Source organism: Gavia stellata, chromosome 6 (genome assembly GCF_030936135.1).
Source record: "Gavia stellata isolate bGavSte3 chromosome 6, bGavSte3.hap2, whole genome shotgun sequence".
Taxonomy (NCBI): Eukaryota; Metazoa; Chordata; class Aves; order Gaviiformes; family Gaviidae; genus Gavia; species Gavia stellata.
The window spans coordinates 56,959,925-56,987,186 of NC_082599.1; positions in this window are offsets into that span (position 1 = coordinate 56,959,925).

Below are 27,262 nucleotides of genomic sequence, written 5' to 3' on the forward strand. Positions count from 1 at the left end.
CACATCAAAGTCTTTTTGAGGAGCAAGGTAGGGTTTCTATTATCTTTTTTTTTTTTTTTTCCACTCGGGAAAAAAAAAACAGTCAAGCCAAGAGATTTTTGGGTTGGCGTGGCTTTATGACAATTGTGCACACGATCTATTTCCATTAGAGTGTGACAGGGAAAAAGGAGTCTACTGTTTCATTTATTTTGTGATCATGGAGAACTCTCAATCAGGAATGGAGAAGAGACTTTATGCTTCTCTTGACTTGATGCAGTTTTAAAAATGGTGCTGCAGTGATAGCAAGCAGATCTCTTTAGTTGCCTAAAGAACTCTGGGAGTGAAAAATAATTTTAAAGAATAGAAAAGAGAAGACTGTGGCTGAAAGCCCAGTTATATTCCATACCAAAGAATGCATGTCTGTTGAACGGATTTCTTTTTGTTTTTCATTTGTCCACATCTCTCTTTCTATGAATCATTCAGTAATGTTAAACAAATTCCCAAAAGTGAGCAAATATTACTCACCTCTTTCCTGGTACAGGTAGCTGTGTGGGTGGACAGGTGGAGGCAGGTTAGACTGTAGACATTACTATATTTTCAGCATATCCATTTAGCTGACTAGAGTTTTCCTTCTAATCCCTGGAACAGATCAACTGCATGCAGACGGGGGTAGAAGCATTATCCGGACATTTACCACATGACTCAATAATAATAATAGGAAAAAAAATCCAAATCAAAATAGACAACTTGTTTCACATGGAGTAGTACACATTTCACATGGATGACTCACCTGGGTATAGGCCTGCATGATTACCCTGAATTTCTCACACCCCACATAATAGGATAAAAGCATCAGAAAGTGAAAAGGCATTTTTCTTTCCTCCCCTCCAAAAGGTAAAGCACAACCATGCTTGTTTTGGGAAACAATACTAAGAACAATGTAGTTCAGAGGTGCTAATTGTCCAGCTAGAAAATGTATCATATTTGAATAAGAAGAAACCCAGACAGTGTGTCATCCTTCACTCCTGATACAACCCTCCTAAAACCCCGGCCTGTTGTTAATACTCTTTCTCATTATGTCTGTCTTGTCCTCCAATTGCTGTTTTTCAGCAAAATTATTTTCAGCAGACTCAGTCCTGTGGTGCGGGCTTTTTTAGTCAAATTCTCTTCTATACTTAAACCCTTTTAATCCTTTCCCTGCCTCTTCCATTTTGCATGATTTTGTGCTATATTCCTCTATTGTAATGCTGGAACATCTAATTAAGATGGCTTGAATAGCTGTTTGAACAAAAATTTCATGGACTTCTATGTTTTGGGAGAGTTCAGACTGTGTCAGTTCAGCCTTCCAAGATGATCAAACCCAGTGGCAAAAGTTAGACTTGGGTTTATGCTCTGGCTTCAAACATCCTTGAGATGTCAGGACTACAGAGATACATGTCTTCATCTTCCAACTAATTTATTTTTGTAAAGAGTTTTTTGCGTGCTTTTTGGTGAGATGTGCCGCGCTTTAAAATAACTAGTATTTACTAGCGTGTCTAATAACCAAAGCGTTACTCAAATGCTCCTAGAAGACCATTTGTTAGAGTGGCTATGCAGAACACTTCTGGATTTGTTTGTGCTAACCTCTTTATTTAGGCCATCTGACAAAATCCTGATATAACTCTACAGTCAGAGTCAGTTTAAGACTTGATTACCTCTTAAGATGTCCTTTCTAGCTTGAGACTTTGGTTGAGGCCTCGTATTGCACATCAGATATTAGCAATAAGCCTGTCTTGCTGGACTTGCATCAATTCACACTTAACATGTTAGCGCCATACAGACTATGGGCATAGACCATAACTGGCTGAAGTCAATACAACCTTCCATTCAAAAATGAATGGGATGATGGTGAAGCTCCAGATTTCTTATGGTTGCAGTCCTGGTGAGTAAATTGTACATAAACCACATGAGAGTTCTCGGGTTACCCCTCTTCGCTTTCATAAATGTGGTTGATGTTTCATAAATGGACTTGGCAGTTTATGCTGAATCACTGTGTCAAAACAAAGTCAGCAATATCAAATCTTGACACACTATTAAAAGACAATGCTTTCTTTCCAAAGGTATTTGTATAACTATCCCAAAAGGAAAGGGTAACAGAGCTATCTTAAAAATCCTGATTTTTTTATTGTGTTACAAACTATAAGTACTTATATAAAAACATATATAAACTAGCTTAAATTAATCATGAAGTCATTCATAACATCAAAATTATTTACAATTAATTAGGAGATGGGACGGGGAGAAAAGCATGGAAAAGATGGCTCTTGATTATTCTCCTTTTCACATAAAGCACAGTTCTCAGCAGTAATGAATACATTAACCAAACAAATGAAACCTTGATTACTCTCTGAAGTATTCTGACAGCATACTTTATGAATCCCTCCGTGGGGAAAGTAGCCACTCAACCACCGACCAGTGGCTAGGTTCAGATACTGCTAAACCAGGGGTTTTTTTTGTGCGCTTTGCTTTGGTTTTATTCTAAGTACATCATTGCTGGTATTAAAATTTAACATCGCTTATACAATAAAAGCCTTGTAATTTTTTTTAAATGTGGTGCAGCTTTGATTGCATTTCATGTGGCTTAACATGTTTGAGAGAATTATTTTAAGAAGTTTTACCATTTTAATTAAATGCAGACATTTATAAATGTTTCAATTCCGAAAGTTGTGTTTGGCTGATGCAAGGTCTGAAACTAAATCAGCCTGGCTATGCCTTATTAATGAACAAAATTTCATATTTATAGTATTCTGACTTTTTGTGTTAGATTTTATAACTGAGTGATAGGGAATTTGTTCTCGGCGATGCCTGTAGTGACTATAGCTGCCAGCTGTAGCCCACCTCTTCCTGGAGAGTCATGAAATGAGCTGTTGCAGCATGAAAGTTCAGCCTCTCTGCTGGAGAAACCTCCCCGTGAGCTGTTCGGAGTCACTCTCGCTGGCACGTCTGCCTCGGCACTACTGTCTGCATGGCTCATAGAGGAGCCAGATGGGCTGGCTCTCGTTTTTGGCTGTTAGCCTTATGGAAAGTTGAGGAGAAATCCATGGTCTTTAAGGTGTCTTTTACATAGAGCGGAGGCCAGCGGTGGTTTTGCCCGATTTAACCACTGTGGTGACCCATGAGGAACAGTCTAGAGGATGTAGGAATAGTGGCAACGGATGTCACTCCTAGAAAGGCTTGTGATCCCCTGCCATGCGGTCGCTGGAGGATTTTTGTTGTCTTTACCACTGGCGGTGGGTCTTAAAAGCCAGTTCAAGATTTATTTCTGTTCCTGCTCTGGAGGTCTCTGAGCACGATCCTGTTGGGACACCTGTGGGGAAATCCTGAAAAATACCAATGCCCAGTGTAGAGACTGCTCCAGGAGCACCGTTACTCATAAGAGAGGAGGTATCCTGTCTCTCTCTGCTGGTTAGATGAGGAAAAGATGAAGATTTCATCACAGCTCTGAGAGGCAGAGTGGTGATGGGGGGGAAAGGGTATGTGATGGCTTCTCAATTTGCTCTTGTAAAGCTCATAATGTTGTAATGGTTAAGTAGAGATATCCTCAAAGCAAAGAGCACTTCTTAGGACCAAGTTCCAACTTGTTAGGACTGAGTTACAACTCCATGAGCTTTGTGGGTTGTTTTGGGGCTTTTTGTTGTTCCACCCCCCCGCAAGGTGTTAGTTCATTGAAGACTTTCAGTAGTTGATAGGTAATTTTTTTTTTTCTTTGATTAATTGGGGTAGGGAAACAGTCTGTGAGGAAAGCCTCCAGGATTGATTGGAGTTTTCATTGAAAAGGCAGATAAAACACTTCCACATCCTCTTTTTTTTTTTTCTTTAAAATTTTTATTCTTTCCTGAATGTACTGGGAACTTGCCATGTTCTGGGTCAGGAAAAAGACCACAACCAGTTTATTATTTTTTTTTTTGCTTTTAATGAAGCTGATTTCTTTTCCCAGTATATGCACTTTGCAGTCCACTGATTTGGACAGGAAAATCTGTCCTTGTTAAGAAAAATACTGAATAAAACAGAGCTGTTAGCCCATATCCAAAAATATTCTATGTTTTGTTTTGGGTTCTGCTGGAAATGCTACATTAACTTTGCCTCAGGACACTAATTAACAAACTGGCCATTAATTGTTGGTAATTAGGAACTTGTCAGCAGTCATTGTTTCCTTAAACTGCCTAAATTCAAGAGGACAAGCTTAGAAGAAAGTACCTCTCTGAAAGATCCTTCTTTCCTCCTGAACGAGAGAAACTCCCAGTAAGTGAATGAAAAGTACCTTGGGACTATTTATTGTCAGATACTGTTAGTTGCTGAAGCAACAGGGGTTCATCTAGAAATGACCAGTAATGCAATGCTAGAATAAGCTGTTTCCTTGATAACGTTTCTTGCCTTTGACTGGAAACAAAACCTCACTAAAAATAGTCACGAGAGAGTGATTTCATTCCCGAGGATTGAAGTGGTAGACGTACATGTATGTATTTCTTGCCTGTCTTCACTTATCTGGTTCATGTAATAAATAAACGAAGACAGATACGTGTGGTGACATTACAGCCAGCAATAACAATTGCTGCCGTTTACTCTGCAGGCAAAAAGTTGGGCTGAAATTGGAACAGGTATCTTAGGCCCCAGGGCATTTGGAGAGAGGTTACAGTGCTCAGAGTTAGGGGTGAAAAAGTATTGCACTAAACAAAGATGATAGTAATGTTGGGGGAATTCACAGACAACTTCTGTCTTCTTGTATTCTGGAAGGATACAATGCTTCTATTTTCATAGTTTCTGATTTTCAAAAAAGATGTGAAAAAGGATACAAACCCAGATAAAATTCTTTGATTCAGAAGAGTTAGCAGTAGGCTCTTATGTTCTGTAGGTTATGTGGAGACTTTAAATAAAAATATAATTTAAAAAAAAAAAAAAAACCCAAACAAAAAGAAACCCAGAACTCTTGAGAATGAGAGTGTGTTGTTTTGTTAGTGTTTAGCTTTTCTCATGCTGAGCTAAGGAGGCGAGTTTTGCGTTTGATTAATGGTGACCCAAATGACCATCCCTTTTTATTTTCCTCCATCAGGTAAAATTTTTTCTTTAGGTTTAAAATATCTTCCAAAACATCTGGTGTTCAGGGAATTTGACTTTGACATTCCCGTGAGAAGGGGTAGATTTAGATAATCTACTATGGTATCTTTGTCTTTATTTTAATATCCCATATTATTGTGGGACTGTTGAGATTACTTAAACATATATTGGTGTTTGTATTATCAAAGCTTGTCAAATTAACCTTGATAATTGCAAAATGGATCAATGGAGAAATAAACTTTGCTAGCATTTGAAATTCAAATGCATAAATACGTGGAGAAGTGGTGTTCCATCTCCAAACTGAAAAAGTTTTTTTGAAGACTCACAGATCTTAATTCAAGAAAATTGGTTACATAATTTTAATTAGGTGTAACCCCCTCTCTTCACTCTCTATCCAATAACCTTGCAAAGCTTGGGGAAAAAATTGAATTTCTGACGAGAGAAAACAGTGTACACACCTCTTTGCCCCAAATCATTGTCAGTTTATTTAAATGCCTTCTAGAAATGCAGTTGGTATTACAGAGAAAATTGTATTTTGGGAGCTTGAATAGATTTTTTGATTGATTTCTGAATCTTTTTTATTTTGGCCTTTAATGTCGGGTGCACAGGGGAAGAAGTGTAGAAGAGCAATGTTTTGCCAAAACTAATGCCCACATAAGGATAAATAATGAGGTTATACTGCACAGAGAAATATGAAGGTGAGATGTTAGGGAAAACTCTTTTAACAGCAAGGTTACTGGTGAGTTGCCATAGACTGGTGGAAACTTTTTTATTGTCCATAGGCACTGTGGATGCGTATTCATAGTCCACGTTGGATGAACATCTGTCAATAAAGGCATAAGTATTGTTGACTTCTGGAGTTACTGTGGATTCATGGGTCTACTGTGGACTGGACCAGGGACTGGGGGTGCTCTTAGGATCTCTTCTAGCCCTGTGGTGGTTCTGTGTAGTTAAACACCTTGCTGAGCCCAGTCAGCTGGGAGGAAAATTATTTCTCTATCAGACTAAAAGCTTAAAAACAAACACCAAAACACCTATCAGTGAGATGGGGAGTCCAGGGGGGCACACATTTAAAGACAGAAAAGAAAGGTGCTGAGATTTAGTTATAATGGCGTCAGTCGTTGTATTGTATTATAATAGGACAGTAGCTTGGAGAGGCCAAAGTAAGGGTTTATGTTGCAGGAGCACCCTTGAGCCCCTTTCTGGAGTTGGGATTCTAGTAGGGATTATACCAAGATACAGCAAAGAGCTGATTGTGCCTCCTGAAGTTTGAAACCTAGATGAATGACAAGAAACAACATGTGCATGAAGCAAATTGGTAGAATTGGATAGTGGGAGGATGATCTCATTTACAGCAGAATAGCTATCACCCAATGCATCTCTTTTCCTGGCAGTATTTGATAGGCCTTGTGGCAGAAGCAAGCCTTAAGGTGGGATGAAATCCAAACTAAATAGCTCTTTATTTTGAGCTAAATGTACTCTAATCTTATTAAACGTTTAGGGGAATTTCGGGGAATTCTAGAGGGATGGATGAGGGAGCGGTGGGTCAGGCTCAGTAGCGGGATGAGTTCCTGCAGAAACCTGTTTCTACCGCAGAGAAGGGAGCAAGGGGTGGGGAGCGAATTCCTCTGTGTTCTCGCTGGAATGGCACCACCTTCGACGTTGGTCAGTAAGGGGTTTGGATGTGCCCGTGCGGTGCGTGTCCTCCTTGAGCGTGCTGTGTGTTTAGAGATGGAGGCTTGGGTGTGCACTGGTTAAGGTTAATCCACCTCCTTTCTCATGCACAGTTAAAGAAACCAATGGCTTGACTGCTGAGATGACCCTCAGCACCCTTTGTTTCAGAAATTATTCTTGCTGATTGCAAGTTCAGCCTTGGGAAGGTAGTCTGCACTTTTTTTACATCTTTCTAAAATTATATTTATTTCCTTATTAAAGAAGGATTTTGAAGATTAGTGAATCACCTGTAGGGTTTTGAAATGAAGTGCTGGGCATTGTTGTCAGTAAAACTATGAAAACTTTTACCTAAGTGTTATATAAATAATAAAGATTTATTTGATTAAATATTCCTGAATTATATGTAGGCAACAGTATTTTTCTTTCTACTTTTAGAATTTGCTTTATTTGCATTTCATTTTATTTGTGTTTTTCTTCGGCTATTTAAAAATCCTTGGGAGTTAAACATGACAGGTTGTATGTGAAAAGAATTGCACTGGAATATGCTTTACCACATTTTTCCCATGCCATGAGTATATGAATTCCTGCTTACATAGTAAAATATTTGAACATAAAAAGCAATAATTTGGAATCAGATTGTGCAGGATGAATCATGAGACAAAATCTCATTAGAGATCCAAAAAAATATTCTGGCGTTCCTGCCAGAGTGTTTTCATAAAACATTTTTTTTTTTTCTGAAAAGGAATTACTCAGAAGGTAATAACTAAAAAAAAAAAGGCAGCCAGAAGTTGCAACCTCATTTCACACTATGATAGCTTACATATTGTTGAAGGAAAAATATATATATATTACATGAAAAAAAAATTTTTAAAATAATCTGTGTTTACCTTTTCCCTGATATATAGTACTCTTCCAAGGTCCCTTCTGTTCCACAATTAAAGGAAAATACTAATGTCTTGGAGTCCCACGTCTCTTGTTTATTTGATATAAATAGAATTATTGGGTAGTAGAATAAAGTAACCTACAGTCTCCATGTTGATTTTTTTTTTTAAAAGCCAAAGCTATCCAAATTCCCAGGTCCTTCATGTTTAGTGTGAACATCATAGGCTGCAGGTTATCAGCTTGTTTTCTCTCTCTCGTTGTGCTCCTGTGTTGAAGGCATCAGCCTGTCTTCACCTTTCAGCCATCTTCTGTGGGAAATGCTGCCTGAAGTTTCCACTCCTACATTACTCTCACCGGGATCACAGAGGAGGCACAGGATACTGAGTCTATCCTGTGCCTCCGGGAAAGCACTGCAGGAGAGCCCCTATAAGTCTCTTGCTGAAACGGAAGTGTGCCAAGAAAGAATGTAGCTATTTTTCTGAGAAAAGGAAATACTTTTTTCTTTTCCTGTCCTTTCAGCATGAGAAAAGAGTTGTCAAATATAAAATGTCTTGTGTGCAAAATATACAAAAATGGTTGCTGCTTTAGAAATTGTGTGACATAAAAATATAAATTAGTAAGCCCGTGGCAGTTTTGAGCTGAGTGATTATTTTAACATGATAGAAATGGTAACTCCAAACCTTTTTGGGATTTGCCTTCAGAGGTATCCAAAAGGGTAGTTCCCTGCAACTGGAACTATACTAGAGCCTCACCTTACATATAAGATTTGACGGATCTTCCAGTTGAAAAATAAAAATTTTCAAAAATTTGTCAAAACATTCAACTTTACATCTTACAATCAGTTTTGTAAATTTGAAACAATTATCCATTTGGCAGCTTTGGACAATTCATATTTTAAAAGAAAAAAAAAATCTCAAAGTTGACTTTTTGTTTTAAAAAACTTGATAATGTTTCGATAGTCCCAGTTGGACTACTCAGGGTTTTTTTCTGCTTGTGGAAAAGGTCTGATACTTCAATTTTTCAGTACAACTTTTTGAGATCATAAACATTCTAGAAATACAGGAAATCTGTTTTCCACTCCTACACGCAGAGGCACAAACCTGTGGCCGTACAACACATTATTTAGTGAAAAAAGGCACTGTATTACTATAGTATTGGTTTACCATTGTATGTACAAATAGCTACCTGAAATTAGGTAGTTAACTGTTAGTATCTTAGAGCTAGGAGCTGAGAAAAAGCTACTGTCCTCTTAGCATGCTGGGTTGTCAACTTAAATGGCAGTCCCTGTGGTTCACCTTTCTATAGGGGAGCTACTTATGGAGGACTTTAGAAAGTTCCTAAACCCAAGTGTGCTCAAAGGTCCTTTCAATTCCTCTTGTGTGGTTTGTTTGTGGTTTGGTTTTTTTTTTTTGGGGGGGGGGGGTGGGGGCGGGGGGGTGGTAGTGGTATTGTGCAGTGAGTATATTGATCTTCAGGTTTTTTTATTTTTGTTGCACTGTCCATGAACGTATGTCCTAGTGTATTCTCCCAAACAACTTCTGGATCCACTGTCTTGCTTCAGACAAGTTTGATAGAGGAGTTAAGGCAGTGGGAAGAGCAGAGACCCTGTCAATGTCCCCATGAGGGAAAGGGCAACGGTATGAGCTTTCCCGTAGTACATATCAGAAAATTCACAGGGCACAGAAGCCATCAGAAACACTAAAATGGCAGGGGAAAAAAAGGAATTGGAGTTTACACCTTCCAAAGCAGCTACTTGAACACAAGAAAGAAATTCGTAGGAAATGAGGCTTCATTATCTCTAGTGCTTGTAAACTACTTGTTTCAACCCTTCCTTCCCCCCCCCCCCCCCCCCCCTTCCCTAATCTCCTGTAAGTATAATAAAACCTGTTTGCAAGCAAGCCGATTCCAAAGAAAAAATCTTCCCGAGTGACCTGGCAAGAACGGGGATGCAATATAGGGAATATAGTGGAAACACGGTGATATAGCAAGGTGTGCAGTGGGAAAGTGGCCGCTTGGAGAGCGCAGCAAGGGGCTGACGTTCACCCAGCTCCACAGACTGCCCCGGGACACGGAGCTGGCTACGAGTGCCTTCATGCCAGCAGGCAGCCTAGGGCTGAGTAAGTGGCCTGGGAACGGCTGTATCCGCTTTTATGTCCGTTTTCTTCATTTGAGAGATTGTATTATGAAGCCAGAGGGAGTGCTTCAGGCAGAGTATATAAATTAGCTGGTTACTGAACTGTGTAGGAGGGACTGAAGTGCTGGAAAGAGAAGCTTACAATAAAACCTCCGTCTGAGCACTGCAGAAAGGTGTTCGAGCTGCCCAGGTCAAACCTCACGCACTATTTCCAGCAGACGAAGGTGGTGGCCCAGAACAGCTCTGGAGGTTGAACCGCTGAAAATAGAAACCTGGCTCGCAACGCTGTTTTTCAGCAGTTGCGTTAATGTACGATTTCCAGCTGACACGGGTGGAAGATTCAGGGTATGAATCCAAAGACGCTCTCAAACTATCCCAGAGTTGGGAAGCAGAGTTTGGTACAAGTCCATTATAAAAAAAGCAAGTTTGTAGAACTCAAATCCAGTTCAAGCTATCAAGTGTCCTCCAAAATCTAGAGGTATTTGGATCAAGCATTTTGGTTACCATCCATCTCTAATTTTCACCAAATGTTCTAAACTTCTAAATCCCCTTTTGCTCCTACTTTTTTTTTCCGACTGTATTTTCCTTCTTATTCTTGTCAGTTTAAAAATGTCAGTCAGGGTTTTACCAGGGAGTTTTATTACTTTGGAATGCTCTTCATTTTGTCATCTGCTCCTTTTTATCTGCCCCCCCCCCCCCCCCCCCCATCTCTTTGACAAATTTATTTTGTTCTGCAATTGCTATTCCAAGGAATAATCAGCAGTAGCTTTTAGTCACCTGTACAGTCCATTACACTATCTGCTCATAACCAGACACAGTAAAAATACTGTTTGTGCTCTACACCACCAAGAAGCTTGTGGGTTTTTTAATTTCAAAATATCCAAGTTCATTCATGTAGAAGTTGGAGTCATTTTGGCCTATTTCTCTTGAGAATTTTGGAGTTCCAGTGACAATATGGATGGATGATACGAAAAATATTCTGACAAAAATAGTCTGAAGCAGAATTCATGGCAAGTGGGATTTTCAACAGTACTTAGTAGCTTGCCTCTGTGTGTGTAAAAATGTGTGTTTATAATGGAGCTTAGTTCATTAATTGATAGTTTTATTACCTATAAAAGCCATGAATCACCTCAGCTAGAGGGTTAGAAAAATACTAGTCTTTTTAATCCAGTATATAATTTTTGGTAGGAGTCTAAGCAGCGTGAAAACACAGGTCACTGTAGTGAAGACAACAGGAATTTCAGATGATGCATTGTTGTGGCTCTTACACAATGGCTCTGAATACAAAAAGCAGTAGAGAAATAAGTATATTCTTTTTCAGACTTGTCTATAAGTAACAGAAAGGGTGTCTGAACAACCCTGACTTCATGGGTACAACTGCAGCAAGATAGAAGTAAAAATGGGCTGCTACTGCTTTTATTCAGCCATACAACAACACATTCAATATTAATATAGTAATGTATACATAGTGGACTCTTTCTCCTGGCATTTGGCAAAACACCTGCAATACTTCTTTATCGAGAGAGAGCTTTTTTTTTTTTAATTTAAATATACCATCTTTAACTCTAGATGCTAGAAAAAGTTGAAAGTCTGTTCTTTGTCACAAATAAAGTGGTGACTGTAAAATTTAAAGAAATGACAATTCAAAAAAAATCAGAGGAAGTGAAGAAATGAGGAGAAATTCGTATCTTTGTGGTCTTAGTATCACTTTTTGTTTGTAATAACACTTATTAGTACAGTGCCTTATTAGTATAGAGATTTTGGTTATGTTTGTACAGTGCTTAGCACAGCCATTCCAAATTTGCTTGAGGTCTTCCAAGTTCAGCAGTGTAAAGTACATGCAGAAACCTTTCCTCTGCTTTCAGAGGCTATTGGTAAGTTTGTATAGTCAAGTACTTGGATGGTAGAACGTGCTATTCTGTAAGGCTGTCAGCATGAACTTAAGTCAGTCCCTTATATATCTACATTGATACTTACTTAACCACAGTCACGTGCTTCTCTTTTTCTGCATAATCTTTGCAATATTCAGGTCATGGGATGGATAATATTCTTGGAGTTTCTAGTTAATTACAATTAACTTTATTTTTTTGTCATTAAGAGTAATTTCCTGCTTTCAGGCTGTGCTTCAAATATTGAATTGTTAATTTCCTCAAAAGTGTTTTGGGTGTGGTGTTTTTTTAAAATAATTCTTATCGGTGCATTGTCGAATTGTTTCAAGAACTCTTTTTCTCACTATACGAGTGAAACAAAGGAAGCGTTATCTCTGGTTTGAATCCTGGAAACTGATGTGCAGAGAGATTAAGCTAAATGTATCCATTCATTTTGGGGAAATCTGAGATGCCCAGGACCTGATTTCTTTTCCAAGTACTACGAATTATCTTGATCTATGCAACGCAGGATAGCTGCAGTCATATGTGACCAGCACTTACGTAATTCAAAAATCAGCATTCAAGTTAGGCATCCAGAAAATGAGTTAAACAGAACTTGTGACTATCCCTGGCAAGCTACGTATAAAAGGCTTACCTGATACTTCAAAAGCCTATAATTCGAGTGGCTTTTCATGGGGATCACAAAAGTCATATCCTTGGAGCTATAGCGGGAAAGCTTACAAAACTCCGTGTTGTCAAACATGACCTAAACAATTTCCTTCTGCTTCCCTCTAAAAATTGCGCTCTTGGAAACAGCCAAACCCTTCTTGAAACAAACAATAATGTATAATTCAGCCCACAAAAGAAAAGAGTAAACAATTCAAGCAATTGTAAGAAGTCAGAAGCAAAGAAAAACAGGATTGTGCAAGGGGCTGTAGTGAACAAATGTTAATAAAGGGGATCTAATTGCAATGCCTGCAATAACAGACTAATCTCAGAAGTCGCCTATCTCAATAGCAACAATGATAGTATAAAGATCAGTAGGTTCTACTGCAAATATAAAGAGAGATAGAAGGGACGCTACACCTCTCTTTTCCCTGGGTTCAGAGAGGAATGAGTAGATTGACCACTGAGCCAGCTCCCGCATTTTTGCGTAGGCCTGCAAAACTTCTCCGCCAGTTGATAACTGATCTGCTCACTGGGATTATAGCATTATGCACAGGGCCATTCGGGGATGGCAGGTCAGCGAGTTGATTCCTTGACGTCTACCAAAACTAAAAGTTTGTTTCAGCTCTGGGAAGTTTGCTGGGAGAAAAAGAACATGGGAAAATACCACATTTATTTGCTCTCCGTTACTTTATTATTGTGTAGTCTCCATTCCCAAATATAATTGTGTTGAGCTGCGAGGGTTGACAAATAGAAGGAAACAACAGGCCAAACCCCAAACAAAGCTGGATTCTTTCCTCTTCCTAGCTCACCTGGCATGGCTCGCACCAGCGCTTGTGCATCCTCTCAAGCACAGGCTCTGTACGAGTGCATGCCGTTGCAACGTGGGAAGCAAATCCAGTTGTGGGCAGGAAGATTCAAACATGGCTTATCCTCCTTTTCCTGCTTAGGAATTCAGGGAGGCAAAAGCAATGTTAACTCAGGCTTGCCTCTTCCACCTGCAGACCCAAAGCTCCCCTGTGAAGTGGAGCTGATGCTGTTTTAATTTTGGGGTTTAAGTCATTTAATTGACCATGGCAGGAAACTGGAAGGGGGAAGGGAGGTATTCCTGTTGCCTAGACTCTTCTTCCCGTGCGGGAACTGAGATGATTAACTTGCTGGTTTCCCCCCCTCACACCCCTCAGCAGACATTCAGACAGCAAGGGCAGAGTTTTCCTTGCTTCGGCGATGTTCTCCATGTCTCTTGGTGGGTTTAGTTACAAACTTAGCTGAAAACCTACTGTCAACAGTGGTTTACCATGGAACACTGGATTTCTAAAGGGAAGGCAGCTTTGGAAGAAAAGACACATTTTTCTATGGGCAAGTTAGCCTTTTGGCGGAAAAAGCTGGATTCTAAAAGGCTGGGATTTGAGAACAGTGGCATCTTTAGAAAAGGCTGTCTAGCAACAAACTAATCTATGCTCCTAATCCAAAGGGGAAAAAATATGTAATTAAAAAGCCATTTGAAGAAAATACAGAGTTTTGGCCTGCTGAGGAGAGAGATCTAAGAATCAAAATTTTTCAGTTAGAAGAATTAGCTTGAAGCTAGAATTGCTCTTGTTGTCTGAAGTCCCATACTAGAAAGCCTTTAACAATCTGAGGAACTTCAAGCATGCAGTTTCAAGGTTTTAATTGCCTCTTACAAATTAAGCTAAGTTCACCAGGCAAATAAATAAAAAAGAAAGCAAGTCCCACAAAAGAAAATAAACCTACCTTCCTTTTTTTTTTTGCTTCTTTTAATTCAGTGTGAACTCTTATGCTATTGTGACTCTGCCATTGTTTAGGAATTGTAAAAGGATTTTCCTAGAGGTTTCACAAATAATGATAATGCCATGGTATTACCAGAATTCTTCCCTTTTGCTTAAATTTCTCAGCTCCTTAATTTTTTTAAACATGCATTTAATATAACAGGAAGCACAAGAACGGTGTCCTGTTCAAAGTACTTAAGATGGACAGAACAGTAGTCCTCTTTACTACAGGTAGCTCATGTAAGTAGCACCATGCTATTATACAGTGACAACCCAAAATAACACAGCTGAAAGTTGTTACTACATAATCTGTTATGTGGCATTATTTTCTACAGCATATACTTACTGAGGTGGTCCCTTCAGGCTCAGTGTTACCATCTACAATTCGGTTTTGTGGTGCTAGATGTCAGTTTGCTAGTGCCTTTCAGAAAATGGAGAAGCTATTTGATGCTGTTTAAATCCACTGGGTCATCCTTGGATATTTCTAGGCTTACACTCTCTGGAGGCTGTGGTGTCTGCCTGGAGTTTCTCAACAGCAGCTAACATACTCTGCCTCCAAAGTAGACCTGTATTGCTTTTACCTCCTCAGAAGCTTCTATAGCTTCTATAAAGACCTGATATAATTCCTGAATTGGGGTGTCTTCACCCACCCCGCCTCCCATTTCGGCCAGGTTTGAGGTTCAGCTGCACGTGTGGGTGTGGGATGTACATTGCAAGAGTGTCTCACTTTGGAATGTCTTAATTTGGAACAGACCCCAAGATAACATTTTTTTTCTTCTTTAAATGTGTATTTTCTTCATACAGAGCAAATGCAACAACCTGTGATTAATGAGCAGCTTTTCACAAGAATTAATATAATTCTGAAGTTCTAACCATTAAGTATAATCATTAAAGAATGTCTGAATAAATAAACAAATAAAGCCAGCTTTATTCTACTCCCTTTGTAACATCTATGATTCTAAATGCCTGACTCTACATGTTTTTAGTGGATTTTGGCAGGTGTAGGGTTACCTGTGGTCATGATACATGGTGATTAAAAAAAAATATTAAAAGCTAAGTAGGGCATGTGGGCACTATGTCACCTGCATTTAATACTTTCAGGAAAGAGAGAAGTACGGCAAGCTTCTGGGGACTTTGTAAGAGCTCTTGTCAACTGTGGCATACAACATAGGAAGTCAAATGCTTTATGACAAAGATCGAGGCTAAAAATGTGTAGTCAGCCTTAATTCTGGAAGTTTTCTTCCCAATGCTTGCTTTTACTTTAAAGATATTGTTTGTTACTATATTCACTTCTACTGTTTTTTAATACACAGTCACAAAGGTCAGCTGCTACAGGCCTTATCCTGCTACGCATGCTACCAAATGTGTGTGTTTACTACTGTAAGCAAACCTAATGAAGCTGACAGGACACTGATTTACAGCAGTGATCAGCTTGATTATTCTCATTCTCCTCGCACATGGGGCGGCACTGCCAGCACAACATCAGCTGCTTGCAAGTCAATCCCTGCCTGCATCCCTTTGCCAAGGGCAAAACTGCCCCTACTATCCCTAACCCCATCCCGAAACAAGATTTCTTGTAAAGCGGGCTTACGCTGTGATTCACTTTGTGGTGGGATCGCAGTGTGACTCACGCTTCTCCAGTCCCACCGTGGTCATCTCAGACTGGGGAGTGAGGGAACACGTGTGGTTAGAGAAGGGAAGAGGAGCCAAGAGGTCCATCTGCCCTGACAGTGGATGAGCTGTGTGAGCTTCTGGAAAACACGTCACCTCCTTGTGCTTCACCGAGCTTGCGGGGAGAGTGAATGCGCAGCGTTCAGAATCCGCATGCTGAACCTGAGCTGGGCTGTTTTGGATAAGGAAGTTGTACAAAAGCAGCAAAATGAAGTTACTTTCCCCTTGGAAACTTTTTTACGCTTGGAATAGAAGGTTGTTGGGCACATTAGACAAGTAAAACCCCAGGTTTATGCTTATAGGGTGTTCTTCTAACAGTAGATGCTTGTAATCGGTGACTGATGTTTTGTGTGTAGAAGTTGGTTTAAATGGAGACTCCAAGAAGATGTTACTGGCAAAAGGACCCAGATTTGCAAAGGTGCTCTTTTCAAGGTGGATCTGATTCACCATGAGAGCAAGAAGAGCTGGTAAAAAGGGTTCAGGTTTCCTCAGTACTCTCATAAATGAAAGATTACCATGTTGGTGAAGGGCTATTATCAGGACCTAGGAAATAGTTCCTCATGATAGAGATGGGGGGGGGGGGGGGGGGGGAAGTCAATTCCTCATATTTGTAACTCTTCCCTTGAACTCTTGATCATGCAGTTAAAGTGAGACCCTATATCCAGCAACTCTTAGTTCAGGGTCAGCAAGAAAAAGCACACAGTCTCCTTCACTCTTTCCTGGGCTGTTCCACTGTTCCATACTTTAAGTCTCTGAAAGAAATTATTTGGTTTCCATTCATACTCTATCATAACTCAGAGTTTGAGGTTTTTAAAAATAATTCTCCTGGCCAAGTACAGATTGCTAACTCTTACGTAATGCTCCACTGACGTAGTACTGAGATTTTTTCCAGCGTTGCTGAATGGGTCATTGTGAACTTTTTGGGGAGGATTTGCATTTTGTACCACGACTCTTGAATAGCTGGGTTATAATATTAGCAACACTACCTCAATGTGCCATCTTGATATTTCACAAGTTTAACTTACTTTTTAAGTTGAACGACTACTCTAGCTGGGTTATAAGTTTCTCCTTCATAATTTTCATTCCATGAATCACTGAAACGAGCCCCAACTTGGTACGAATGATCTACCCGCTGCTTGCTTATAAAGACATCATTGGCACTGTTTCAGCAGTTATGCGCAAGGGTTTAGCTGGAACATTTCGCCACACTCAAAAAAAAACCTGGCTTCCAGGGGTTTGACACTTGTTAGCCAGTGTTTTTGGAAGGTCCTGAGTAACTAAGAACAATCTAGCCTCTAACGATTCCTTGATCTGCCAGCTATAACAATCTGTATGTATTTCTGGACTTTCCACTGTTTTCTTTATGAAAATTTTACTCTTAAGTGAGGAGCTCTTCAGCTTGACTTTATAAAAATCTCCTAGGTTTGAGTAAGCTTTATTCTGCCTGTCATAACTGTTCTCAGTTTACAACTTCAACTCCACCTTAGAAGATCTTTGACTAGTTGTTCTAATTCTCATTTCTTTCACTTCTGTTTTGTTGACATTTTTCCAAATTAAGTAAAAGTCAAATTTCTCACTGTGCTTCAAATCTGTTTGTTTTGTTTTTTTTTTTTTCTTCTTATAAGAGACTTGCCTACCTGCAGACTTGCCCTTTACATTCAAGGAAACCAAATGCAAGATGAGTAAAAGACCACATGAATCGTAGCTGTGAAAATCTCAGCAGCCAAAATCAAGCCAAATTATTATGTTTTTTACTTGTCTGGACAACCATGGTTTGCCTACGCTGGACTACTTTTTTCTTTTTTCAGTAATTGCCTTTAATTACCTGAGTGCCAATTTACTCAAGGCAATTAAAACATCTCTAAAAGTTAGTTTGGTTAGATTTATTTCAGGATAAGAATTCTTGTGCTCCAAGTAAGTGAGGTCCAAGAAAAAAGCTTGAGTGTCTTGGAAATATTTAGTCTAGTTTAAAAATAAAATAAAATTTTTAAAAAAGGTGTTGGTTGGTAGTAGGTTAACCTGTTTACTGGCATAAACTCTAGAACCATGTCTAGACTAGGAAAGAAAGCTTTTTTCCTCCAATGTCTTTAAAAAAAAAAAAAAAGAGAAAAACCAAAAACCTACTATGCCTTTTCTCCAGCAAACACTTAGCTAATCCAAGTATATACCTAGAGTAATGGTATATACCCAGAATAAAGTTACAATTTATAAGCAAACTATTAAGAACAGGGGGTGGGAAAGTGCCAAAATGGCTGCCAGTTTTCCAGATCAGATTTACAAATTGCATGAAGAAAAATAGGTTAAAAAAACCCCAAACAAACAAAAAAAACCAAAAAACAACTCAGCCACTTTAACATGTCTCGTGCTAGACAAAGCGTTCATAGTTGGAGTGGGTGGGTAAGAAAGCTCAAAATTCATAAAAGTCAATGAATTGTAACTGTAGTTAGATATAAAAACCTGGTTATAGTCCATATAGCATTGTATAGGCCTACTGGGAGGGCCCATGAATTGGTGCATGCAAAGGTCTTTGACATCAGTTTGGTGCTATCGAGACTTATGAAAGGAGATCTGGCAAGGCAAGATCATTCCATGCAGGAGGAACAAGTTTAATGTTTAAAGAAGCTGGAGAGCACTACTGCTATTGTGTTATAAAACTTGATAGGGCTGGTGGGAGTTTGGGAAGCAGAAAGGGACAAGAGGAGAAACAGGCAGAAAATATGGTTAAGAGATCAAAGTATGCCCACTTCACTGGCTTTTTTTTTGTAGCTTTATGAATTAAAACCTGACTGAGAAAAGTAAGTGGGCATCTGTGTGCCTTCAGCTACATAATCTTCCACTGTCAACAGTTGGAGAGAGTAAAAAAAAAAAAAAGAGCAATAAATCCAAGCCCTGAAAGGAGAAGCTGTTGATTATATGGTGACTTATGCCAAGTTTATCCTACATCAGCACCCTAAACTGACCATTATCTCGATGGTATAAGAAGCAAGGGCTCAGCTGTTTTGGTTTGGGGTCCGTTACTACCTCTGGAAGTCTAATTTCACAAATGGAAGTGCTTTTTGAGGACTTGAAAACCTCATTTGTATGTCAGGGTCAAGAATTTCAGGCTTAAGCCCCTGAGGTTAGTCCCTAAGTCCCTGTCAAGGAGCTAGGTTTTCAAAGGTGCTTGTTAGCCTTTGTTTGTGAAGCTGGAACTTAGGAGCCTATATTTTCCTGTAGTAATGAGTGTCGGTACCCCATATTTAAAAATCCAAGTTAAGAAATTAAGCTGAAAACTGCTTTAAAAGCACAGCCTCCATGCAGTATTACAATTTTTGGGAAATAATGTCACTTTATCTACCGAGAGAGGAAGGCGCTCTAGAATATCACTGGTGTCATAAGCCTAAATTTGGGGTGATATTCTGGCACTTCTCGTGACTGCTGTGGGTGGGTATCGCAGTCGCTTTCCAACCACAAGATGCTGTATCTTCTGGCCAGGCCTCACGCGAGCCCGCAGAGCGGTGTGATGAGCCTGTGTCGCTCGTGTCTGCACCGCACTTGGCACATGGGTTACGTGGAGGGCAGCTGCCTCCAGTCTCTTTGCTCCCTTTGTTAACTAACTACTGAATCCAATATAAAAAATAAATAAACAAAAGGGGGGGGGGGGGGGGGGGAGAGCTAGCTGAGAGAACTGTGTGAAGCAGCAGCCCTCCGAACTCAATTCTGTTTTTATCGTGCTTTTTCATAGTGACAAAGCTGCAGTTTGTCCATTTAGTTTGCATTCAGGGAAGGATATTCAGCAAAGGACCTTTCCTTCTGTGTTATTGACATCCATGACAATTTAAGGCTGAGCTATGGAACTGAACTTTCCTTTACAAAAGCAGATTAAAAACAGCAAACGGCTTAGTCAGCAAACCACAGTTTCTTGTTCCACAAAGAGGAGTCGAGTACAATTCAAGCAAGCTAACCGCAGCCTTGGACACCTGAGCATATGAGTCTGGGAAATGTAAAAATCAATGTTCCAAAACAGAAGAATTAAGCTGTGATCAATGGAGCACTGTTCAAACTTTGGCTCATCTACCCTGAAAATCCTATCTGAAAAACCCTCTTATGCTTTTAAATGGAGAAACTGAAGATGCACTGTAGAATGGAGGCTCATGGGCAGTTTTCTGTGTTCGTTAGAGGAAATATACCTGCAATTGCTTTGCTCTGGATACCAGTTAACACGAGCTACTGGTTCTGTCTATGCTGTCTGTTTGTTAGAGGCTTTTTGGACTTGGGCTTCCTCTGATGGGAACCTTTTATGGTACTTAAATTTGTGTGGTGTGTGTTTTTTTTTTTTTTTTTTTTTCTTTTGAGCTATGGGTGTTGGGTGTTTTGCTTCCTATCATTAAATCAAGAAATCAGTAGGCAGGTTTGTCAGAAGGATGTCACAACACTTTCATTAAGCTCAGTCTGAGGCAGTTCAGGCTTCATGAATATCTGTTTCTCTCTGGGTCAGTTCTGATGCTTAATCCTGGCTTTAGCCAAGTAGATCTTGTTCCAGGTCCCTCGTATCTGTTCTTGTAATGACAGAGGTAGCTTTTCTTTTTGTTTGAGACACCAGTGAAAATCCTGCTCCGAGTCTACAGCATAAAGAAGAACTCAAAGCTTTATTAAAGCTGATTTCCGCCCCCCCCCCCCCCCCCCCGCCATCTTTTCCCCCTTATAGAAGGGAAGCATCCTTCTGCTGCTTGATTGACGTTTCTGTTCTGGAGGGCAGCCCACACTGCTTGAACATGATCCTCGCAGCGCGGGGATGCATGCTAGATTTCTTCCCAGTTATGCAACACACTGGTTATGTGCCAAAGCAGAATAATCATTGTTCACAGGGCCACAGAGGAAAACACCAGAAGTGCGAGGGCTAACCTGGGGGCTGCAGGGAGGCTAATTCAGGCTGGGAACTAGGTCTCTGTGGAATGCCCAGAAGATGCCCAGGCAGGCTAACAGAGAGACCGGCTGAGCTCAGCTCTTGTTTCTTTCCACAGGGTTTCCTCTTTTTCTTCTTTCTACTTGCCCCTCCCCTTGAAACAAGTGAAAATGACTTTACAGGTTACGTGCCAAAGGCCATTTGTTTTGCTTTCTGTTGTATCCTCTACTACCTGTTCAGGCTACTGTAAGGTGTGGGGTTTTTTGTTTGTTTCTTTAATTGGTTTATTAATTAACTAAAGACTTTTTAGGTATCGACATTTAAGAACTATAAACACATCAGTAAAATGAAAAACACATATTGGTGTTGTAAGCATCAAAGTGCCAACCTACCAATGGATTAAATGATTTCCCCCTCCTATCAACCCTCTAATGACAGTCTGATTGAGAGGTCCCTGAAGCCAAAAGAAGCTGTCCTCTCAGAGGCTGGGGATAGTCCCTCTGGATCAGGCAGGGGGGTGTAGGAGCATATTGCTCTTGATCTGAAGAATGTATAGTGGTGGTCATTCAGAAATCACCTAGATGCGTTCTGCTTAGAAATCACTTGTACCCATTAGGCTAAAGTCCTACTACAGATCTGGGCCTTTTGCTGCAGCCAGAGGCAGAAAGGGGCTGGAAAGCAGCTGCAAACAGCCAGCCCCATCATAGAAAAACTGCTGGCACAAGCACGTTGGCTCCCAGCACTGCACCTCCGGTCTTCCCTTATTATCCCTCATCACCAGGGATATGTGGGGGGTCTACGGTAGAGGGTGAAGGACAGGGAATGGCCAAGCACCGCTTCACCCATTTGAAATCAGGGTGTAATTTAGAGCTGTCTGGCAACAGCTGGGCAGGTGGTGACTCCCATCGCAAGTGAATTATAGCTACGTCCCTGCTGCTCCCTTCCCTTCCCTGCATGGGTCTGCATGCTTGTTCTTTTTTTCCTTAACAGTTTTTATCCTAGCCCAGGATCCACTGGTTTCAAGGCAGTTGTGCTATTGATTGGAGAAAGGGTGAAAGAGGTGAAAATCAAGCTTTGTGGCTCTCTGTTTGTCATGTTAAGTTGCGGATTGTGTAAGGTGAAGTCTCTTGGTCCTTGCAGTGGCCTGTGAGTACCTTCCTGATGAAAAGGACTTAGAAAAATCAGTCTGTAGGGAAATGAGCAGACTGCTCTTAGGAAACTCAGCAGCTCCCAAGAAGTTTTTTGATTTATGTCACTGTTTGGAAAAGTGCTCTAGAATAATAATAATAAGGATAAAGGCCTTTAAGCATGTCATCTGGCGATTTTATGTTGGAAGGTGTCAAATGTCTGCATTATTTTGTTGTTAGATGACATGAGATAAGGAAGACTGAAGTCGACAGATTTCTTAGAGACATATTTACTGAATTCTTTGATCACAAAATGAATTGTGCTGTGTATTCTCTAACTTCCAGAGAAAAAACTAGGATCCTTCTTTTAAGCACAAAAAAAATGAACTCTTTTAATTACAACATGACGACCAGCGCTGTCATGATGAGTGAGGCCCTCTATGAGGTTTCTGTATGAAACTGAGGTTAAAAATAGTTACTCACCTCCTTTCCAGTATTCATTTAGGTTAGCTACATAGATGACAGTATGAAGACTATGTTTTCTTGACCTTGATATCAAAGACAAGCATGGATTTACCTGGGGGAAACTTGGAACTGTTTCCTCTGTAAGCCCCTACCTACTAGGACATTGGCAAGTTGTGTCATCCTAGCTGTTGTTTGATACTGTGGTTTGCTCCAGCTCCACTAGCACCGTGTAACAACCTACCGCTGTGGATGTGCCCCCATCCACGCTGTGGCTTACACCCTGCCCCTGAAAAAAGATGAGTATTTTCAGCTCCTTCAGCCTTCTTTTTATGAGAGTGTCTCAGCAAGTTTATGCTGTCAGCTTGGTCGCTTTCTTGTTGTGGGGCATGCTCTTTAAAGGACGTCATAATGTAATTGTAGAAGTGAAAATACCTTACAGTTTTTTTGATACTTGGTTATTGTTCTTTTAGAAATCAGAGAAGTATTTTGATTATCGTCATTCCATATCCTACATGTTATGTCTCAACACTGAGGAGTGAGAAAGCTTTTTTTTTCCCCCCCGCCTTACCAGTATTTCTTGAGAAAATGTCTTCGTTCATCTTCTACTTCTCCTAATGACATGGTGTCAAAAATAAGTTATTTTTGGTCTTTGAAGGCTTGGAGATAATAGAAATACACTTTCTGTTTCAGGAACAGAATTCAATACTTATATGTTGATACGCCCTTCTCGTTTATCTGGCCTGCCCAAAGACAGATGTTCTGGGCTTCCTCCTGCTTTTCTGGGATTTGCCTCATTGCTAAGAAGGATGAGGTTCACCCAAGATGGCCTACGGGAGCGGGAAAGTTTACATTCTTTTCCCACAAAGTTACCAGAGGGAGATCAGACAAATAGGTGTAATCATTCAAACGTTTGTGAAACTGCACATTTATTTCTTACAGAAAGGGACATTTCAGAGCAACTGTCCCTGATTTCTTGCTGCCTTCATTTTTATTCAACTGCGATCTGAGGCAAAGAGCTTATTTTTCTCCCCTGATGTTATCCAGCCATGGCTGTCCTTATCAACCACCATCAGAGCTGATGGACATACATTTCATGACAGTTTGTTCCCATTGAAGATACATTGCTGTTTCTGCTTTCTTAAGGACTTTCACAGACTTGCTGGTGCAGATGGGACAGTAGCCGAAGGGAGAACCCAGCTGTCCATATTCAATACATGGATAAGACCCTGCCTTTTACTCTCATGGTTATTGTACAGAGTAGAGGGAGGTTGTCACCAGCTGAACTCAGTTGATACCCAGTGGTCTTCTGTACCCTGACAGCATGAGGGATTCACTGTGCCTTAACAGTAATCAGTTCCAAAAAAGAAAGTTATACTTGTTGGTTTTGTTTTCAACCCTGTCTGATTGTATTCTTTCTCCTGGATCTTCAGTGGTTTTGTTCCACCCATTGTTTTTTGCCCCTCTGACAGCTTTGTGGAGCTGGAAGATAGCATTATGCAGATTGGAAGGACCTATAATTTAATTCCTGCATTTCTAGAGGAAAAGAAAAATAGCCTGTTCTGGCAGTGAGGTGCAGGGGGTTGGCAGAGCACGAACACATTCAGTCAGTTCCCCAACTCAGCTGGAGACAACCCCAGTGATCCAAACTTTCTGGGATGCATGCACACCCTTCTTGCTCTGCAGTAACCCTTCATCTTACATTCCTATCTTTTTACCCGATGTGGCTTTCTCTACACAACTCCTGGATTCCTCATTTATTTCTTCTGTGTTGCTCAGTTTTTAAAGTCACTTTTTTTTTTCCTCGTGTTCTTTCCTCCTCACTTGTTCTGAGTCCCATATGTGGCAATGGGAGCCTGTGCACAGTCCACTCTGTCCTCTCTGCTGAACTGCCTGGTGTCTTCTGGTGAGTGAAATATGAGCTTTGTTTCCTGAGCTTTATGCTGATGGATTGATGCCACAGCACAGAAGTGAAATGCCATTCCTGCTGTCTCTGTTCTTTGTACTAAATTTAGGTAATATATATTTATTTCTTCACTTTCTAATGGAAAGTAATTTCCTGGTAAAGTGCATGAGGAATTCTTGTTCATGTTCCTTGCTTGCCTCATGCAGGGAGTAGAGAAGCTCTCTCACTCTGTTTCTCTCCTCAGAACCCCAAGCTGTATTGGAAGGTTTCACTTACGGTTCAAGTCTCCTCCTTTCTCACTCAGACTGTGATGAATAACTCTACGTATTGTATGGTTTTTGCTTGCTTTAGCTTATGGAAATGACCTGACTAAGGATTTGTGATTGTTGGTTTCTTTTGCACTATAATGGAAAGAAATTGTTGGTTTCTCTTGAACTATAATGAAAACTCTTTCTTAGTTCTTATTTCACATTCCTTTCATGCATAGCTCAATGATCTCTCGCTTCTACCGGGAGGCCCGTGGCAACTGGAAGCACAAGGAGTCTTCCCTGCCTTGCCATCTTACTGATTTTTCTCATGCATGTTACAGTTTCTGCTCTGGAAATCCATACCATATAACAGAAGGTGGAAAGAAGGAATCTCATAGAGCTCTAAGGATTCATGTCTTCCTCTTCTTATCACTGCTGCCATTAGCGTTTGCAACTGTTATAAAGGTTTAAGAAAAGAGTGGGGGGGTTGTTTTGTTTGTTTTTTAAATGTTTTACTGTGCATAGTGTTTGCTTTGCTGGGGACGCTGCGATGTTCCAGTTTTGATATTCAAGGGTCAGTTTGAGCTACTGTTTCAGGTGCTTTAGGTACAAGTAGAAAAAAATAGACCATTTAGGTTTGTCTCTGTAACGCAGCAGCCAGTGCAAATGTGGGGTTTTTTTGGTTGTGTTTTTGGTTTGAGTTTTTTTGGTGTAGAATTTGCATGTGTGGGGAAAAGTAAATTGGCAGTAAGGCAGAAAATGCCATTGTGGTAGTGTATCTGTATCTAGTTTGGCAGAAACAAGTAATATCTCGTGCAGGTATTGTTGTGACACTGGGACAAAGCTATTGCAGGATATAACATGAATTGTTCTGGAGAGCGTAGAAACAGCTGGCAAAATAGCCAAAGTTCATATCTTGCACTATGTAAATACCTGCTCTGTTACACCAAGTCTTTGGATAATGTTAAACATTATTCCTTGGGAAATGAGACGCTGAATTTCAAAGCAAGTGGGTGAAGAATTAAAAAATGTCTTTTGTTACATTCATTGGTGTGTTTATATAAAACTACTCAGATGGCAATAGCTGAAACAAATGCTTCTCACTTTTTGCAGTCTGCTTGGACTTGGTTATCCTTCTCTTGCTGAGCAAGGAAATAAAGATTACGTTGGAAAAGACACAGAAAAGCAAATCCCCTTGTTCATTTTTTCCCGAATCTATTGAAAGAAATAGTATTTGCTGACCCAAGCGCTTCTTCCAGATCTGTACGTCTGAATCCTATCAGAGATGATAGTTATAGGAAAGGGAACGACTAGGGTTAATAAAATATCTTTGCTTGGTATATTTTCTGACATGTCAACTTTACATCTGTGATTGTATTCCTTTCTTACCAAGCAGTGTTTATAGGTAGATTTGATGATAACTCCAGCTTCCTCAGCCTTCTCGAGATAAGTTGGTCCTAAGCTACTTTGGCCAACTTCCAGTTTTCACATGTTTTAGGGCCTGGAGTAGAATACCCAGCAGCAATTTAGATTCAGATCAGGTATTATTCAGACAAACCTATTGTTTCAGAGACACTTTACGTTACTCCTTGCCCAAATACAAGATTCAGGTAAGTCCTGTCTCAGGTAACCTTTAAGATTTTTTGTTTTAAATTGATAGAAAGCTAACGTTTCTATTTCAAGTAGCTACCTAGCTGTGAATCGAAAAACCTTCTGGAGGTCACCCACTGGGGCAGAAGGCCTTCCAGAGGCTGCTTTACCCATAGCAGGCCTCCTCTTGATGTATACGTTCAGTGTCATAAAATGATGTAGGTTGAAAGGGCCTCTGGAAGTCATCTGGTTCAACCCTCTTGCTCAAGCAGGGTCACCTAGAGCAAGCTGCCCAGGACTGTGTCCAGCCAGGTTTTGAATGTCTCTACAGATGGAGATTCCACCACCTCCCTGGGCTACCTGAACCAGTGCTCAGTCACCCTCACAGTGAAAAAGTGGTTCCCGATGTTCAGAGAGAGTCTCCTGTGTTTCTGTTTGTGCACATTGCTCTTCTACTGTCACTGGACACCACTGAAAAGAGCTTTGCTCTGTCTTCTTCTGAGGTATGCTGCTAGTTACTGACCTCCAGCTAGACTTCATACCACTGATCACCACACTCTGGGCCTGGATGTTCAGTCAATTTTCAGTCCAACTTACTGTCTGCTCATCCGCCTATACTCCATCAGTCTCCATGTGAGGATCTTATAGGAGCCAGTGTCAAAAGGTCTCCTGAAGTCAGGGTAGACAATATCCGTTGCTTCCCCTCATCTACCAAGCTAGTCAATTCATTGCAAAATGTTATGAGGTTGGTGAAGCATGACTTCCCCGTTGTGAATCCATGCTGACTGCTTCCAGTTGCCGCCTTGTCCTCCATGTGCCTGGAAATAGTTTCCTGACCATGAATTAAGCTGTTGTATGGGCTGACCTGTATGTGCTGGATGAAGGAAAGGAGAAGAAAAGGAAAAGAGGAAATGAGCAGTAGAGTAGTGGTTTAAGTAATCCCTTATGCAGGTACTGGCAATCCCAATATCAAATGAAATACAATTGAGACCTTAAAGTTGGGGATCTTGGCTCTTTCCCCTCCCCCCTTTGATTGGCTTGACCACTCGTGTTCATTTAGAAATACCACCTCTTTCTTTCCTGAATCACCCTGCTGTAACTTTTTAATTGTCATAAGGCTGTCTGGACCTTCCTCACAAATTAGAATAAAATCTTTTTTCTTTTCTTTTTTTTTTCCAAGTCTCTTCTGAACCAGAAGTAATGAAAGTCATTTTATGTGGTCTGCTTTCCTGGCACTTTAATAGAAGGACAGAAATAGCGGAAATCTGAGAAGAATCTTTTCATAAGTA